This window comes from Triturus cristatus, chromosome 8 (assembly GCF_964204655.1).
Source record: "Triturus cristatus chromosome 8, aTriCri1.1, whole genome shotgun sequence".
In the NCBI taxonomy this organism is placed as follows: domain Eukaryota; kingdom Metazoa; phylum Chordata; class Amphibia; order Caudata; family Salamandridae; genus Triturus; species Triturus cristatus.
In genome coordinates, this window is record NC_140591.1 from 484,061,826 (window position 1) to 484,081,209 (window position 19,384).

At 48.3% G+C, this 19,384-nt stretch overlaps 1 long non-coding RNA gene across 1 annotated transcript in view; it reads right to left on the reverse strand.

Moving 5' to 3' along the window:
• Window positions 1–264: 264 nt before the first annotated feature.
• LOC146802389 (uncharacterized) overlaps window positions 265–19,384 on the reverse strand; it is a 340,705-nt gene continuing 321,585 nt past the window's right edge. Inside the window, exon 5 of the long non-coding RNA XR_014967381.1 lies at window positions 265–322. This is a non-coding gene — a long non-coding RNA (uncharacterized LOC146802389). The remainder of the gene's footprint in view (window positions 323–19,384) is intronic.

A 19,384-nucleotide genomic window follows, 5' to 3' on the forward strand; every position in this document is an offset into this window, starting at 1 on the left:
ACTCTGATTTTAGAAGCCTGCATAGCTCAATCAAGAGAAGGGCAATGTGGAACAGCCTCAAACACAGACAGCCAGGTGTCACCAGCATGCAGCAAACTCACTTATTGAAGAAAGACCACAGTATAATGAGACATAATGTACCCAACATTATACCACTCCTCGGCTGCTATTAAGCCACCAAACCAATGCCTGAATTGAGTTAGACTAAAGAAATAAATCTGAATATATTTTTACCATTTCTTTATCAAGCAGTAGAGGTCATCGCGATGAGGGGTGCACCATGCAGCAATTTGTATTCGGTTGCCTAGAAACTGACTGCATGCTGTAAAGTTAAAATAAAACAACATATAATGAGCTTTCAGAATAAATACTGATATTTTAACACTATGTAGTTTAGAAACTAATGTCTCCACTTCATTTCACTTCTTTAAGAATTCGTATATTATGCATAATCACGAAAAATGCTCATTAAGCACCGTTTATGATTGTTACTTTATAGTTAAGGGTCTATCTCTGTATCAACTTGCATGTGGTAGCAACCCTATACTTAATAGAACGTTAATGAAACTCACTAATCAAGTCACTTTCATTGAAATTGTACTGATTAGTATGCATTTCGTATGTAGCTATCCAGTCTGATATTACATAAAGGCATAAGCAAAGGAGCACAAATCAAGGCCGTGCTTGCCCAGCTTGGTCTTAGTGTGAAATAATATGCGTGAAATTGACACACAAAAACTATTGTAAAAGAGCCAGGCCTATGGCACCCAGCTTTACAATTTTTCCTGAATGCAGCATTATGAGTCCTGAAAAGGACTAAGGCGGTAATGTTGTCCCCCTGCTCTAAAGAAGTCAAGACTTCTTATTCCTTGTCCTCATTTAGAAATTCAAGAAAACATATCACCTTATTCCAAGGGTGATACATCATCAAGCTTGTGGCTTATTGTGACTTACACTTCAAAACATAAAATCTCTAATGCGCGTCTTAGTCTGGGGGTTAGTGGGTGTTGTTGGGGTCCCAAAGTAGACAGAGGCTAGTGGGCACTGTGCAGTAATTGTGTCAATTAATGTTTAGTATTGGTATACTGGAACCCAAACATTTTTGGACTCAAATTTAATAATCAAGGGCTCCCTCGAGTGCTTGACTCTCTCAGGGTAGCGTGGCAGAGCAGTCAGTGTTTCTATCAGAAGGAGATTCGAGAGTGACACTTTAAATGACACTTAATTACTTGAATCTCCTGGAAGTCCTTTTCTTTAAAAAAGAAAATTAATTTATTGTGGCAAAAAATAAACTCTACATACTAAACACGGAGGCACATTGAAAACCAGGAGTACCTAGCACCTCCTCGGACAGAAGAATGACCCTAAAGATGTTTTTTAGCTCTTATGAAATATGTGCTAGGTTATTAATTACCCGTGAGTCCTATGGTCGATGTGAGCCTATAGGTACCTTAAAAGTTTTTTTCTAATATTTCTTCGTATTTTATGTAGTGATTTCGATTCGATTATTCAGAGGAATGTGGTTAAAAATGCATCCTCTGCACCTGCTACAAAGCCTACAAAATCTTTACAATTCCTAAAAGACCCATCATCCAAAACAACTGAAAGGATCATTTTTAACAGGTGGGTGAATATTTCTTATTTGGGCATTTGGTGGACTTTGTAGTAACTTGGGGGCAGATTTATGAGCCCCTTGCGCCACTTTTGCGTCACTTTTAACATGGGAAAAGTGACGCAAAAGTGGCGCAAGGGGCTCATAAATCTGCCCCTTGGTTTTGGTCTGATTGGGGGTCTCCAAGTAGTCACTAGAGTCTATGGGGCAGATTTATATCGGACTTGCGCCACTTTTACGCCACCGTTGCGTCACTTTTGTGACGCAGCGGCGGCATAAACCCTGCGCCATGTTGCGTCCCATTTACATCGTGACGCATCTATGGAGATGCGTCATGTTGTAAAGCCATGCACCACATGAAACCTGCGTCAGGTTTCATGTGGGCGTTTCAACTCAGGGGGGGCGTTCCGTCGCAGGAACGCCCCTGAAAAGTGACTCCAGTGAAATCTATAAGATTTCACTGAGTCACTTTTCCAACGCTGATGCGTCAAAACCCTGCGCCTGCTTGAAGCAGGCGTAAGGCTTGACTCACCATGTTAGGGATAGGAAAGGATAGAACAGTGCTGGAGTTGCGTCGTGCTTGCGACACAACTTCAGCACTGCGCCAACCTTACGCCGGCAGATGCGTCACGTATCTGCTTGTCCTTGCGCCACGATGCGCCGCATTGTAAATGCGGCGCATCTGCGGTGGCGCAAGGGCAAACTTGCGTGACGCATCTTCCCTGGCGCATCCATGCTGATTTGCAGGGATGCGTCAGGGAACATAAATCTGCCCCTAAGTCCCATAGCACAGCCGTACCCTGGAGAGTAAGGGCCAGGGAGGGGAGTAAAAGCAGTACCACAAGAGTGTTCAAATCATCCTAAACTCCCTTCCTGTATCTTTGTTTCTTTTCCTTGTCTATTTTGATTGTTAGTGTTGTACCAGCAGATGGTATATTTAATGAACATCTATTTTAGAAAATGTGAAGACTTCATTTAATCAGCTATTATAATTTGAGAGCCAGTGACTCTCTCACTCTATCACTGTCTCTCTCTCTCTACCTCTTCTTTTTCTACCATTCTCTCCCTCTGTGTCTCAATTTCTTTCTTTGCCTATTGTGCCCCGTGTTAAAAACTCTGGGGAGCCTCAAGACGAGGACACAGCCCTCAAACTTCAAAAACGGGTCTCCATTGGCTCCAACCCTGTGGGGAAGTACCCGATTGAATAAGATGCTCATTCAACCCTGGAGACAGTAGAATACTAGAGTGCCAGTTCACCCTCCTTGAAACTAGTTGGCAAAGGTATTAAGGAATCTGGTCTTTTTATCTATTGATTAAATAATGTTATAAGATTTTTTATTGGGGGCATCCACGAGTGTGTGAGCACTGACAGCGAGCATCCAGGAATCTCGTAGCCACTGTACTAATGACCAGGACAATGGACTCCTGATCAAAGATCCCACTGGTGAAATATCTGAAATTATGAGTGCTGGGAAAATAGTTCAAACAATTCCTGAGTTACCGTCACCATTTCCAGTAGAAGTCATCGTGCTCCAGAGCTTGCAGCTGAGATTCTTCAGGCAATCCAGTGGCCAACGGGAGAAGTGGGCTCCACCACCCTGGGACACAAGGGGGCATGGAATGAAGCAGGTTCACCCTTCTTGATGGTAGAAGGTGATGGAGCCTCCCCTGCACCCAGATGTCATTAACTCAATGTTGCTTCTCTCTGCAGTCCGCCGGAGTGACCTTGTTGTTGCAAGTGCAGACTCAGCTTGTCAAAGCTATCCCGTTCACATCCTTTCAGCTGCTGGGCATTTTCAGTTATCTATGAGACAGGTCACACATACCAAGTAAAAGCTCTTCGGCTATTTTTCCAAGCAGATAAGTTCATCAGTTCTCCACAGCAGCTTCCTAGACCTAAGCCCACTCTGGAGGAAGTGGATGGAGAATGCAGAGAGTAAGGTGTTAATCAATACACCATTGCATTAAACAGTTATCGTCAATGCAGTCAGAGCACGCAGTAATGACGACCAATCACACCAATATTATCCCCCCCAAATTTTTAAACCACCAAATCTCTTCACAACGATGGCTTTGCCATCTCAAACGCTATCTTCTATTCGGATCTTGAATATCTGGCCCATTCTCTGTATCTTGTTCAAACCATCTCTTCTTACTTCTTCTACCCATCTGAATCCTTACCTCTTCTAATTTCTTCTATTTCTTATTTTTAAGTGCTATTTTCTTCTTTGACTTTTTCTATTTCTTCCATGCTGATATCCGAACTGTCTTCTGCTTCCCTTCTCTCATTACACAGATACACAGTTACATCTCCAATGGCCTCATTTATTCTATCAATTAATCCGGATTTATAAAAATGTGGCAAATCATCCACAAGGGTCTCAAAGCGCTGGAGGTCTTCAATCAATCAATCAGATGTTTGTACAGCACGGCCACTCACGCGTGAGGGTCTCAAGACATGGGGTCGGCTCCTCCGTCTGGGTGTGGAGGTTCAGTTAAAGAGCCAGGTCTTGAGGTCCTTCCTGAATTGGGTCAATGATGTGGATTGCCTGAGGTGGAGTGGCAAGTGTGTTCCAGGTCTTGGCGGCGAGGTAGGAGAAAGATCTTCCTCCGGTTCTGGTCTTATGTGCCCAAGGATCTCCTGCTTTATGGTGATCTGTTCATACGAACAGCCAGGTCTTGAGTCATTTCCTGACTTCCTGGAGTGATGAGGCAGTCCTGAGGTGCAGGGGAAGGTCATTCTAATCTTTGGCAACCAGGTGAGAGAAGGAACCTCATCCCCTATTGCTTTGGCATATCCAGAGGTGTCTGTAAGGAAGAGGGAGGCAGATCGTAGGTGTCTGGTCGGTTGGTGGGAGGTCGTGCATTTGTTGAGGCATTTGTATGTGTTATTCAGCATCTTGAACTGGCATCTATTCTGGATTGGGAGCCAGTGTGACTTCTTGATGTTCCGTGTTATGTACGTCTGTCTGGAGTGGTGGAAGATGGGTCTTGCCGCAAAGTTTGGATGGTTTCTTCTGGAGGGCTCTCCCTTCAGCGTGTTTCCAGTCCTCGGGGAAGGAGGCCGAGGACTACACCAAAGATCATTGCAGTCTGTGGATCAATGGAGTAGTCACTCCAGCTGCACTGTACTCTGAGTTTGGTAGGGAACCAGAGGGAGGTCGTTATTTAGGCTGCCAATATTTCCTTCATAATAATTACTTGGAAGACTCTCCTCCAAGTTTGTACTGCTCTATTTAGATAAGGGAATACCAGCACCTTATTACCTCAGGGCTCAAAAAATAATTTAATTTTTACTAGACCTGCAAGTCTAGTAACCTAAAAAATGTACTCGGCCTAACTGAAAGGCACTTGACCTCAGTTTCTGAAAGCAGAGCAAATGTGACAAGTTAACAAGATTTAAAGGCATTTTTATTGCTCATTCACTTTGTGAGCAATAAAGATGCCTTTAAATCTTGCTATCTTGTCACATTTCCTCTGCTTTCAGAGACAGAGGTCAAAAGTCAGTTTGTCTTCCTACTCACCAGAAAGGGCAAGTAGGATCTAAAAATAGCTTGCCCTAATTTAATCTGTTTGTTGTAACGCTTTTCGCCCTAAGTGGGATGGGTATTCCCAGACGTGGGACCCGTGCTCACTACGCCACTGGAGTCAAGCTATCCTGGCTGATGACGGCTGATAGCCAGAAACCGGTCCTAGGATGCTTGATTCCGGTCCAGGGAAGACATGGCTTGGCAGTTCGGGCTGGACTGTTCCCATGAGGCACAGGGTCAAGACTGATTTGCATATGGCCATGTCTGAACTGTGGTGGCGTAGTGGGCAAAAGAACGATGGATTTAACCCAGATCTTTTGACTGGGGGAGAATGTCTGCATTGTCAGCATTCCGTCCATCATTTGTTTGTTGTAAAGCTAATTTAATCTGCCTCACAAATGTAAGCGGGAGAGTGGATTTTCTGAGCCCAGAACCTTTATATACTAAGCCATCGAGTTTTGATGCTGCATGCTTCACAGCTTCTCCTTGTTAGATGGTTGTCAAGTAAACAACACAGCCCCACATCCAGCACTTTACCGCTTTTGATTGTCATTGGCAAACAGAACAGCCCTCAAATCTCCAGCACTATGGTAGTGCCAGAGCCCAGCACTTCATATCATTAAAGCTCCTTAACCACATCCTAGATATATGCACCATTCTCCAACAGTTTGATACAATCCATACTCTAAAGGCACTTTCTGCTATGTCTAATATCTACACTTCATATTCCAAACAAACCAGGGCGATGATGGGACATTGTCTGAATTCTTCCTGATGTTCCACTATGTCTGTTTATCTATGTGCCCGAACGTAAGGTCTCTCAGTTTCATATCATTCTTGTTATTAGGTCCTCAAGTAATCCACAATTGAAGACGCCTTGCTCCCTGTATGCCTGGTCTTCTCCCTCATGTCATCGCCTCTCAGTGGATCAAAATGGGAGCCAGGGACACTCCAACTCAGATTCCTTTTGTCTTTGCTTCGGAGACACAGTTCTCATAAAAAAAAAAAGAAAATGTCTCCAGTCCCTGCTGATCTAGCTTTAAGCTTCTTTAAATGGAATTGTGCATTAGGAACACCTCCACATTCATCACAGACCACTTTCTTTGGGAAGTTTTTAAGCTTTGGTTTCGTTCGTATTTTCAGCCAAGATCCCTTCACTCAGAATCCAGCATGCAATATCATTGTTCTTAGAGTAAAAAGAGCAAAATGGGACAGGAGAAGTTTTACAGGCAGCACTTCCCGTCTCTGGATCAGCCTTCCCTTATTCCTAAAAAAGGAAACTAACCTCCTCTGCTTTAGAAAAAAACTAAAAACCTGTTTTTTACCTGTAGGGGTCTCTAAACTCTGGCCACCCTTCTAACCTAGCATTGCCCTGTTGCACACCTAGACTCCTTAGGGTAGTAATGGCATTTCTCATGATTATTCATGATACTGAAGTTTACCTATTTTCTTCTTACTTACCTGCACTTAATTCGGGTGATTGGTGATATGCCTTTTTACTATTCACGATAATTTCTCTAACGACTATTTTCGTTGTTGACTCTTTTTACTTGGGGTGTACGACACACATGTGCGGTTATCTCCCTCTTTTGTTCCTTTTTCCTCTTTCTTCATTTTTCTTTTGAATTTTGTCTTTTGGATTTTGCCTACACAGGTGGTGGAGGAATAAGATATGTTTTTAGTCATTACCACATGTGTATTATTTTGAATCATGTAAATAAATGTAGCCTATCCTTTGTTTTTAGCCCTGATGAAGTCCTGGGCTGATAGTCTCAGGGACGAAACACGTGTTGGCTTTGGCTCTGTTTGAAGACTTTTGTTGAAGGCACAAGCTTGAATCATATGTACAAGGATAAGAAATATTTGAAACACGATTGGAATAAAGAAGAAGAAACGATTACCTTATGTACATTTGTTTGTTACGTGTTCCTCGATATATGAGCTATGTTGCTCGGTTTGCCTCTTCTTAATGTATATACCCATGTATCTTACTTGTGCCACCCTAGATCACAGCAGGTGATGTGGCAATCTTGGCAGAGCTGTCGACTTTGGAACTGGAGAAATGAGGTTTGAGTCTTCGATAGGCAAAACAGCCAGTGGTTCTAGGCAATTCACTTAATCTTCCGTGCCTTAAAAAAAAAGCATTGGCATAGCCAATAGGTCTTGTTTTTTTAACCTTGTAAGTATTTAGTTATGCAGCACAATATCCTTGGTGCAGCAACATTAACTGTTGCATGACTAAACACTTATAAGGTCCCAAAGGCGAGACCTATTGGCTATGCCAATGCTTGTTTTAAGTGGTTTTCATACATGAATTTAGAAATGTTCATGCTACACCCCCACACCACCTCCACCCTGACAAAAATGCCATTAGTGATTACATCCAAGCACAGGAGATGGTTTTGTACAGCACACATCCTGAAGTTATGTATTTCGAGGTTCTCATATATGTGATAATGGAGAAGAAGGAGAGAAATTTAAAATAAAATAATTGCCCAGGGTCTCACAATTTGGTCAACTGGAAAATCTGGGATCCATCCCAGGTTTTCTAGTTTCACATTGCGCAATTGAGTTCAGCCACTAGATATACATGCTTGACCTCCACTACACCCACTTTACACCACTCCCCCCGCTAGCATTAGTGTGGCACCCGGTCACACCAAAGACCAGACTTGACGGCCCCCGGGAAAATGATTGTGCGTACTCATGGTCTAATTCAAGGAGTTGTATGATATCTGTCAGTTTAATCTGATACACGAATTCAAATCATAGGAAATTGTTTCTGTACTTCAAATCGATACAGTGGTGCTAATGCCTTTCCCATCGTCTTACCCGACTCTTTCGCAAATCCCTCTCGCATAAGAACCAGTCCCTCTCAATCAACTTTTAAAGCTGCTTTCACATCTCGGCTCCGCAATGGTGAGGGACATCTACACTTACAACCCAAAACGTTACATGTATTCTATTCCACATTCTCTACCCTCACCTTCAGCGCATGCTGCAATTATTTATACCCCCCAAAAAAGCTTGTGATATAGAGATGTATGATATTAAAGGTTTTAATATGTTGTTCATTGCTTTTTCACAACATTCTCAATACCTTTAAAGTGATGACTTCATATCATCGGCCATTCAATATGCTCAATAACTAACTTGATACTTTGATAAATAAATAATATATAAAGGCTTTCATTCAGAGTTCCCCTCGAAATACGAATTATCCTTAAACAGTAAAGTGTGACCCAATCTGGATTACAAGGGTTTTGGAAAAACCTGCACCTCGGGAATTTTTCCAAATAGATTTTGCCAGTGACAAGACCGAAGCATTTGTCCTGGGAAAGTGCTCAGCATGTTGGCACAATGGGCAGACATCAGAGTGCAAACAATGCTTCTGTTGATTCTTCTTAATCCCATAAGGGCCACAACTCACAATAGTCTAGCAATACTGCACCCGCCAACTTCCATAACGTTAATTCCCATTGCAGTATTACTGCATCATTGTACCTGGCGACTTGTCATGAGGCCATAAGCCTAAAACACCAATGATCAATTGTCTACAATTGATCCCTCTTTCAGTGTCCTTGTTTTATTTTGTGCTCACAATCCATAATATTAACTTTTTATTATTATTATATATTTCCTTTGTCTTTTTATTATTATTTGTTACTCTGTTTAGGTTGAGCTGATCTGAATTATTTACAATGTTACTTGCTACCATTACCTTCTGCAAAGTTCAAAGCCCGAAGGCTGCCAAGCCACAAAACAGGGGGCCATTTTGCATGAGAGAAAACGGTTTCATCTCTGTCAGTGATCAGCTGTATCCCATTGTGGTGTGTCATCAGTAAAGTAGATTAAACCTCTAGCCTCTCGTTCGCCACGAGACTGCATTACTTAATCCCACTGATAGAGCGCATTGAAATAATCTCAAGAAATCATCCAACAATGTATCCTTTGAGTAAAAGGCAGAATATGTAGATAAACGCTAGAGCAAACACTTGCAGCGGAAAATTGATAACCTCAAATTGAAACTCCACCAAATCTCCCCTCACCAGTTAAGCAAAAGGAGATGAGCAAATAAAAAGCTGCACAACTTTTGAGGAGTCCACAAGAAGAGCTAGAAGAGGAGAACATTTTGCAGCGATAGCCTGGGATAGTTCAAGAGCGGTAGAAACCCACGTACTGCTAACTTGGGATGACCTATGTTTCAAACTCTGGTGCCCCACCCCCGTAAAATCCCAAACTCTTTATGGTTGGTTTACCTATTGATTTATTTAATTATATAAAACGGTCCTGACCATAAATTGCCTCTTGGTACTGAAATGAATAATGGAGATCTTCCAGCTCGCACTCTCGCTGCAACGTTGTGCTCTACAGATAAAGGTATCTATAAAGGAGGACTTCATGTGCCTACAGGCAAATAGATGACATGGTGGAAAGGAGTAGCCAGGCTCTCCTGTCTCTGATGCCCCCTGGGTAAAGCGCTAAGAACATATCAGCACCGGGGAGGTGAACAGACTGTCACCCGTAGAGAGACAAGTGCAATAGACCAAATGCACACCTACCACTTGAATTAGAGTCGTTTCTTGTGCAGCTGACGTTTCTTGCTGTTACATGCAGCATGGTTATTGTTCACCTGTTGCAGACAGCAAAACTACCCCCACACTAGCCAGAGTAAGCAGAGCTGTTTTTAACTTGCCCCAGACACCAGAGATGTCCATCAACCATTGGCAGATCAGTCAATCACTCCCCTGATTGATAGCTCACCTAAGGCAGGCAGCATAGGTATCCCTCATCTTTCCCCCACGGCAGAGCTACATCTCACTCTCAGCAGATAGTCCAGCTATCCACCTTTGCTTACTGGAAGCAGAGTTATGCCTGGATAGGTGGTTACCTGTCTTGTTACCTGTCTCTCAGTTTATCTGTCTGTTTGTTCTGTCTGTCTGTTTACATAAATCAATGTGTCCAGAGTAGCCCACAACATGCAATATCCATCCATCCAAGGTCTCTTGAGGGAAGGGGAACCAGATAATAAGAGAAATTGGGAAACATAACTTTAGAGAATATTCTGCTGTAGAATGAGAACCTCTGAGGTGACTAGGGTGGGACAAGGAAAACAAAAGGCCAACGAGCAACAGTTACAGGGGGCATATGACAGATAGACTTTCAAGAGCTGAGTGACTTTGTGATTCGAAAAAAACGACACAGATGTGTTGCACTTATAAATAACAGAAATTGTCCATTATAGGGACACACCTGTTCCGCATACAAATGTATACTGGAAAACTAAAACCTAAGGTATCATGTTTCCTCTAGAACCTAGATGAGCAACAATACAATTGAGATGAGAAACAAGACTTACAAAAAGGCGCTGTAAAAATCTTTTTGGGTTGTTTAGAGGGGGCTAAAGACCTATTGCTCCTGCATGACAGTATTTTGATAGCTGGCAAACGTTAAGGAGAAGGACCCAGAAACCTGAAAGCTCACTGAAAACAACCATTCAAGGATATGTCAGAACACACTCGACTTTCACACAGATAATACTGGAAGGCCACTCGATCCAACCCTCTTACAGAGCATCTGGATAACTCACACCCTCCAAGCTACCCACCCACACCAATGTGTTTAAATACCTAATTCCCCTACAGGAGAACCATAGCTGAGTGACTCACAACGGTAGGTCATTTTATGTACAAAGTGCCAATAATCCAAGTAATTGGCCATTGCTTCAATGAATATATTTATGGTAGCATAACATTTAGTAAGGTCCAGGATGAAGAGCCAATGCACCCTTGTTCAAAGTATAAGGCATAATTGATCCAACCGCCTTGCAACTGCAAATAGTGCAAGAACCAGTATAAGAAACACTAGGGTGCCGATCACGATCCGGTAAAAAATTACCCCGTGCGACTCGTATCCGGTCTTTTTACCATACGAATCGTACAAGTGCCGTACGAACTGGCAATCACGATTCGCATGGGAAAAAGTCCATACGAACCGCATTGGGAATCATTCCCCACACGTCCTCGGGTCGGAAAATGTGTCCGACACGTCCTTGGACGATTTACCGTACAAATGTGAAAAGTCAAGTCCGACCGAGGAATCACGATCCATCCCGTGCGTCCGAGGTTACAACCGTATGGAAAAAACACCGTCCGCACCGAACTCCTATAGCAACCATGGAGACATGTGCCCGCATACGCGCCCAACACTCCCCCCAGCCCCCGTACGTCCGACACGTACCCCCCGTGTATGTACACCCCCACCCGTCTAGGTACACCCCAGTACGTCCGAGTCCTACCCCCCCTGTACGTGTCGCACCACCGTGTACCCACACCCCAGTACGTTCCAGTCGTACCCCCACCCCTGTACGTGTCATACCCCAGTGTACCTACACCCCAGTACGTTCGAGTCGTACCCCCACCCCTGTACGTTCGAGTTGTACCCCCACCCCAGTACGTGTCGTACCACTGTCTATGTACACCCCAGTACGTTCGAGTCCTACCCCCACCCCTGTACGTGTCGCACCACCGTCTATGTACACCCCAGTACGTTCGAGTCGTACCCCCACCCCAGTACGTGTCGTACCACCGTCTATGTACACCCCAGTACGTTCGAGTCCCACCCCCACCCCTGTACGTGTTGCACCACCGTCTATGTACACCCCAGTACGTTCGAGTCGTACCCCCACCCCAGTACGTGTCGTACCACCGTCTATGTACACCCCAGTACGTTCGAGTCCTACCCCCACCCCTGTACGTGTCGCACCACCGTCTATGTACACCCCAGTATGTTCGAGTCGTACCCCCACCCCAGTACGTGTCGTACCACCGTCTATGTACACCCCAGTACGTACGAGTCCCACCCCCACCCCTGTACGTGTCGCACCACCGTCTATGTACACCCCAGTACGTTCGAGTCGTACCCCCACCCCAGTACGTGTCGTACCACCGTCTATGTACACCCCAGTACGTTCGAGTCCTACCCCCACCCCTGTATGTGTCGCACCACCGTCTATGTACACCCCAGTACGTTCGAGTCGTACCCCCACCCCAGTACGTGTCGTACCACCGTCTATGTACACCCCAGGACGTTCGAGTCCTACCCCCACCCCTGTACGTGTCGCACCACCGTGTACCCAGTACGTTCCAGTCGTACCCCCACCCCTGTACGTGTCATACCCCCGTGTACCTACACCCCAGTACGTTCGAGTCCTACCCCCACCCCAGTACGTTTGAGTCCTACCCCCACCCCAGTACGTGTCATACCCCCGTGTACCTACACCCCAGTACGTTCGAGTCCTACCCCCACCCCAGTACGTTCGAGTCGTACCCCCACCCCAGTACGTGTCGTACCACCGTCTATGTACACCCCAGTACGTTCGAGTCGTACCCCCACCCCAATACGTGTCGTACCACCGTCTATGTACACCCCAGTACGTTCGAGTCCTACCCCCACCCCTGTACGTGTCGTACCACCGTCTATGTACACCCCAGTACGTTCGAGTCCTACCCCCACCCGTGTATGTACACCCCAGTATGTTCGAGTCGTACCCCCACCCCAGTACGTGTCGTACCACCGTCTATGTACACCCCAGGACGTTCGAGTCCTACCCCCACCCCTGTACGTGTCGCACCACCGTGTACCCAGTACGTTCCAGTCATACCCCCACCCCTGTACGTGTCATACCCCCATGTACCTACACCCCAGTATGTTCGAGTCCTACCCCCACCCCAGTACGTTCGAGTCGTACCCCCACCCCAGTACGTGTCGTACCACCGTCTATGTACACCCCAGTACGTTCAAGTCCCACCCCCACCCCAGTACGTGTCGTACCACCGTCTATGTACACCCCAGTACGTTCGAGTCCTACCCCCACCCCAGTACGTTCGAGTCGTACCCCCACCCCAGTACGTGTCGCACCACCGTCTATGTACACCCCAGTACGTTCGAGTCGTACCCCCACCCCAGTACGTGTCGTACCACCGTCTATGTACACCCCAGTACGTTCGAGTCCTACCCCCACCCCTGTACGTGTCGCACCACCGTCTATGTACACCCCAGTACGTTCGAGTCCTACCCCCACCCCTGTACGTGTCGCACCACCGTCTATGTACACCCCAGTACGTTCCGGTCCTACCCCCAACACAACCTCCTAAGTATAGAGCGCACCCCAGGCCCCAACATCACAACCGCATGTACGAGTCGTACCAACCCACACACAAGGACAGCACCGTACAACCAAATGGCCCATGTACACACCGTACACACGCTCAAAACGCACGTACACAACCAGGACAAAACAAAACAACACAAGAATACACCATTCGAATGGCACAAAGCCACTAAACATGGCCAACAAACACTACAAATACACCTTCACTGACCTGCAACTGCCAAAGACAAACAGAGGCCCAAAACACCACCACTACTTATAACACACCCACCCAAACTTCAAACACTGCCACACCCACCCATGGACCAATAAAAAGGGCCCACACACACAAACCATGAGCCTTTGCAACAGACTCACTGCTGCCAGACACCACAGAACCATACTACAAGCTACACCACACCTTACACTTGCACACCTTCACACAACCACCTTCACAAACACCCCCTCATCACATTCACACACACACACCCACAACCATCCACACACCCCCCAACATCCACACACCCCCCCCACCATCCCCACCCACACCCCTCACCATGCCCACTACCAAGAATCCAAAGTTCAGTAACCGAGAGTTGGAGGTCCTTGTTGATCAAATCCTCAGAGTCGAGCCACAGATCTTTGGAACATTGGTCAGAAACACCAGCCTGGCAGCAAAAAAACAGCCATGTGGCAGACAATCGTCGATGCTGTGAATGCTGTTGCGGACACCAGAAGGACCAAGCAGGAATGCCAGAACAGGTGGTACGATCTGCGGAGGAGGGTCAGAGCCAAGAGGCAGGAGGAACACGACCAGGCCAACGCCACCGGAGGAGGGCCCTCCCGCAGACCCGTACAGTACCATCCCTGGGAGGAGAGGGTGATGGCCATACTGCCGGTGGAGGCAGTCGAAGGATTAGAAGGACTCCGAGACCCGGGTGAGTACACAAACAACGCACCTCACATGGGGGGAACGGCATCCACAACCAAAATCACTAACAGGCACGCAACCACCACAAGCCATCGCATGACTCAACCACACTCCATGAGCAGGCACATGCCACTGCTGCCACCATGCCCCATGCACCCAGCTGGACAATGTCAAGTCACAGGCCACAGAAGACAACAACACATGACACGGTAACCCGGATGGCGGGAGGCTGGGCCCCAAAAATCACATAGTGCGACTCCGAAGCAGACAACAATGCACTCTGCCCATATGGCCTAGGTCACAGCCAGACAAACAGTGTGTCCCAACACAGGAATGACTTGCCAGCAAATGGCGGACGCCTTGCATCAACACATGGGGGTGAAGGCACTGTTTTGCACATGACAGCAGCTAATGAACAGCCAACATTGTGAAAGAGTGGCAGCACACACCACCACAGCAGCAGCGCACAGACACACATCACACCCAATGGGTGCCTGGAGATCAGAAACAAACTCACATCAACAAGCCAAGGGCCACTCAAAGATCTGCTAACAGTGTGTGCCCAGGAAGCTGGGCTGAGGTGACAGAGGGTGACACACGGAGGGAGGGAGAGGGGGACACAGAGGGAGGGAGAGGGGGACACAGAGGGAGCGAGACACAGGGAGAGCAAATCAGCCGTGTGGCGTGTGCGAATGGCTGCTCGTCAGCAGGTAGACGGCGTGCATGTAGACAAGGGTGGCCAGTGCCAGAACTCCCCCTCTTCACCATGGCAAAACACAGGGCCATGTCACAACCTGTACACGAGCACAAGGACAGCTACCTGGATCATATAAGTGTGTGGATCCACTCCATGTGCACATGTACAGTGCTACACGGAAGGCGCAAATGCATGGCTCGCCACACCTGCACACTCCACTGCTGACTGCAGTCACACTTGACGCATCAAGTAAGACTGTGCCACACATAGTTAAAGGGGCCAAAGTGGTGCCCAAGGGACACACCCATGCACAAGTGCACTGTGAGTGGAATGCAAGACAGATCCTAATTCCAAGAGGAAATGTGCCAACTTTGAAACTGATGAAATATGGATGTTGCATGGACCAAAATTAACATTGTCTCTCTCACACACAGGTCAACGTCGTGGTGCACCCCCCAACACTGGGGGGGGAACACTCACAGGACCTGGATCTGCAGGAGCCCGATCCCACCGGCAGCGACCACTCTCACCACTCTGCGGACGACCCCGACCGACCTGGCCCCTCTGGTGTCCAACCACCTGCAGCACCTGCGTCAGGTACAACTGTGCCAACCACCACCCCCACTCCTGCCACATCCCAGGAGACACCCAGGATCCCTGCCCCAACACCACAATGCAGCCAGGCTGGCCAGGAGGGACACGGTGTCCCGGGCACCCAGGAGGAGGCAGGCGACAACGCCAATGCCACCCCTCAGGGGTCCCGGAGACCCCATGTGCCCACAAGGGCAGGCCAGGCACAAGTGGGCAGGGGTGGTGGGAGTGGAGGATGGCGGAGGCGCGAGCCTGACCAGTTGACTGGGGATCCGGCATTGTCCCATGTCCGTAACATCCTGGACTCATACCGGCAGGACACCACGGGCATGGCCCAGGTTGTGTCCACCCTCAATGAGATCAAGGGGACCCTGGATGAGATAAAGACCCAGCAGGCCCAGCAACATGCCTGTCAACTGCAACACCAACGGAGGATGGAGGACAGACAGGCTGAGCAAGTGACGGCATTCCAGGGGATTCACGCTACACTCCGTCGGATTGCCGACAACATGGTTGACCCTCCCTGTGCCAGAAGGCGGAGAACATCACCACCCACAGGGAGGGATCAGGAGGAGGAGGAGGAAACATCCGACGGAGCATCCCAGATGTCGTCACGGCCTGCTGCTGAGGTTCCCCGCAGGAGGCCGGGTCGTCCACGGAAAGGACCGTGAGTGTCGGCGCTACATCACCATCTCCCAGGACACCTGGCCTGGCACCTGGCCCACTGGAGCAACAGCATCACAGCATCAAGAGACATTCTCTGCCACATGGCCCTGCTGGTCACTGGCTGACCAATGTTGACAAAGACTGTGGCATGGACTCTGAGGACATCCAATGGCAAGGACACCAACTCCCCTACTGAACTTTGGATTCCAAATTCCCGGAAAGACACTCACTTTGTTGTCCCCCCCCCCCCCAATAATAAATCACACTATGAAGAGTAGATGCCTGCTGGTAGCATTATTACCTAACATGTGTCTTGTAAAGTCAAAACATGCCTGAGTCATCTTTTGTCTTCAACCACCCACACCCTGGGGCCTGAGTCTGGCACAGGACACATGGGTCACAGTGTATTAGGCAAGACAGACATGGAGCACCATACACACCCGTGATGGGCCCAACCAGCTGAGGGGGTTACCGAACAACCGTGCTGACACACACATTGAGTACAGCAACAGTCATGCGCAGAGGTCAGGGATCCAGTCCAGTGTCCTGGGGGGCACCCAGGTATGTGTAGACAGGTGGCAGAAACATGTCCTGCAAGCTTGAGTCCGGTGGATGCAGGGAATGGGGGCCTGGCCAACGTTGGATGCATGGGGATGGCACATGTCACAATACCCACACAGTCATGGAGATCATGCCCAATACACAGTCTCAGCCCACACACACAGCTTGCATCTTGCCACTCGACACATTGACACATAGCCACAATCAGGGAATACCATGCCAGACAAGCAGGATGCACCGTGGCAACACACCAGCATTGACTGAGAAGAGGCACCTTGGAGGCATAGGGACACCTTTATTAGTCATGTATTCGGGATTGCAGAGGCAACTCGAAGTACACATGAACACATCATGTGGAGTAACATGTGGGTCCAACACTGGCACCCCCCTTCAGCAGCACACATGCGTTTTCGCCATGGAACTAGCACACAAGCGTCGGCTAACAGCTAAATACCCACAGCTGCACACGGAGAGCCTGCCATACACCATAGATCCGCGGATGTCGAAGTCCCACACCATGTCAAGCTAATGCTAACCGAATGTGTCCGAGGGCAGTGTCACACACATTGATGCCATCATCACAATCCCCTATCCCATCACTGATGACTGTCAACCAGGCAGACCATCTATTCAGGTGTACACAGCTGCATGTCGTGTCCCATGGGGTTGCGACATGGCTGCAGAGGAACCAAACCCCGACAGGGGCAGTGTGCACACATCGTGAACAACTGCCACACCCAATACACCCCAGATGCATCCCTTACCCCATGGAGACTTCCAAACGTGTCCGTGCCTGTAACGCTGAGTCAGCCCACGATGTCATGTCCATGAGGAATAGCAGTGCCACAACAATGCAACCAGCAGACGGCATGCGCAGGTACCTGGGGAAGAGAGACACACAAGAAGTCAGCCACAAAAAGCACAGCCACTTGCATGTGCATTTACTCGGCACATGTATGGATGACAACATGCTAGGTCACAATTATGACTGTGGAAGTACAACCATCACTGGCACCATCACTCCAGTGACACACCCACACACACCTCTGACTCACGTGCCATACATGCAGGTGGAGACACACATCACAACGCATGCCACACGGGGACCAATGCGTGCACACTCAGACACTGGTACTCACCACTATGCAAAGAAGTCGCGTATGAGCCGAGTCCGGATGTCCTCTTGCGGCTCCACATCCTCCACATCACTAGCCCCATTGCCAAGCCCTTCGTCCTCCACGGGTGGATGGTCCTCGTCATGTTGATTCAGGATGAGTGGCACTGCTCTTTCAACTGCCATGTTGTGCAGCATGCAGCAGACCATGAAGATCTTGCAGACCTTCGCCGGGGCATATGGGAGTGCGCCGCCGGTCTTGTGGAGGCACCTGAATCGGCTCTTCAGCATGCCAAACGTCCTCTCTATCACTCGCCTTGTCCGGCCATGGGCGGTGTTGTAGCGGAGCTGGGCCGGCGTGATGGGGTTGCGGAGAGGTGTGAGCAGCCAAGGCATGTTGGGATAGCCAGCGTCCCCAACATGGAAAGCACATGGTCATCGTTAGAAGTGGTGAAGCGGTCGTGCTGGTAGGCTATACTGAATACAGGACAGACAGACTGTACCCACCAACAACACATGCCCGTTCGTTGCGCAGCTGCATCATCATATCAGGCATCCCGCTACGCCTCATGATGTAGGCATCGTGTGCTGATCCTGGAAAACGAGCACAGACATGTGAAATCACCATGTTGGACAGACCCACCACAAGGGCATTGATGGAGTGGTAGTGCTTCCGATTGCGGTACGCCACCTCCCGTGCGTGTGGTGGTACCAAAGCTACATGTGTCCCATCTATGGACCCAATGACATGGGGCATCCCTCCCAGGGCATAGAATCCACGCTTGACCTCAGTCATCTGTTCAGGGGTTGGGAACTTGATGAAGTCATCCAGGTGAATCAACATGGCCTCTAAGAAATCATGCAGCACACCACTGAACGTGCTCTGGGACATGCCACCAACATGAGCTATGGTATTTTGAAAGGTACCCGTGGCAAGAAAATGTAGGGCAGCCATTACCTTCAGCTGGGGTGTCAGTGCCGTGGGATACCTGTGCTGCGGTTGCAGGTGTGGTGCCAGTCTCGCCGTCAACTCCAGAATCAACCGTTGGGGGAAGCGGTAGAGCCGGATGCTGTCATTCTCCTGCATGGCAGCCAAGTCTGGAATTCTTCGGGCAAGAGGCGGCGCTCTGCAGTAATTTGGAAGTGACAAGGAAGAGTGAGTGCACTACGACAACAACTCATGTGTACTGAGCACATGTTAATCTGTCAATACACACATGCTACATAGGGAGTCAGGTATGTGCTACATGGCCAGGACACGTATGGATGCAAGGTGACACTCCTTCAAAGACCCAGCTACACACGGAGATTGAGAACCTCCCCATGCCACGCCATGGGAATAGCTGTGTCCCAGTGCAAGTGAACAGCCAGACGCAACACAGGAGTGACATACGCCCACACATCAGCAGCAGTAGGATGCCGATTGCAGAGATTGGTAGCGGAACACTGGAGCCACAGGTCACATGACATTACACTAGGCCAGCCCACACACCTTGCCATGAAGGTGCACATGTCATGAGTCACCACACA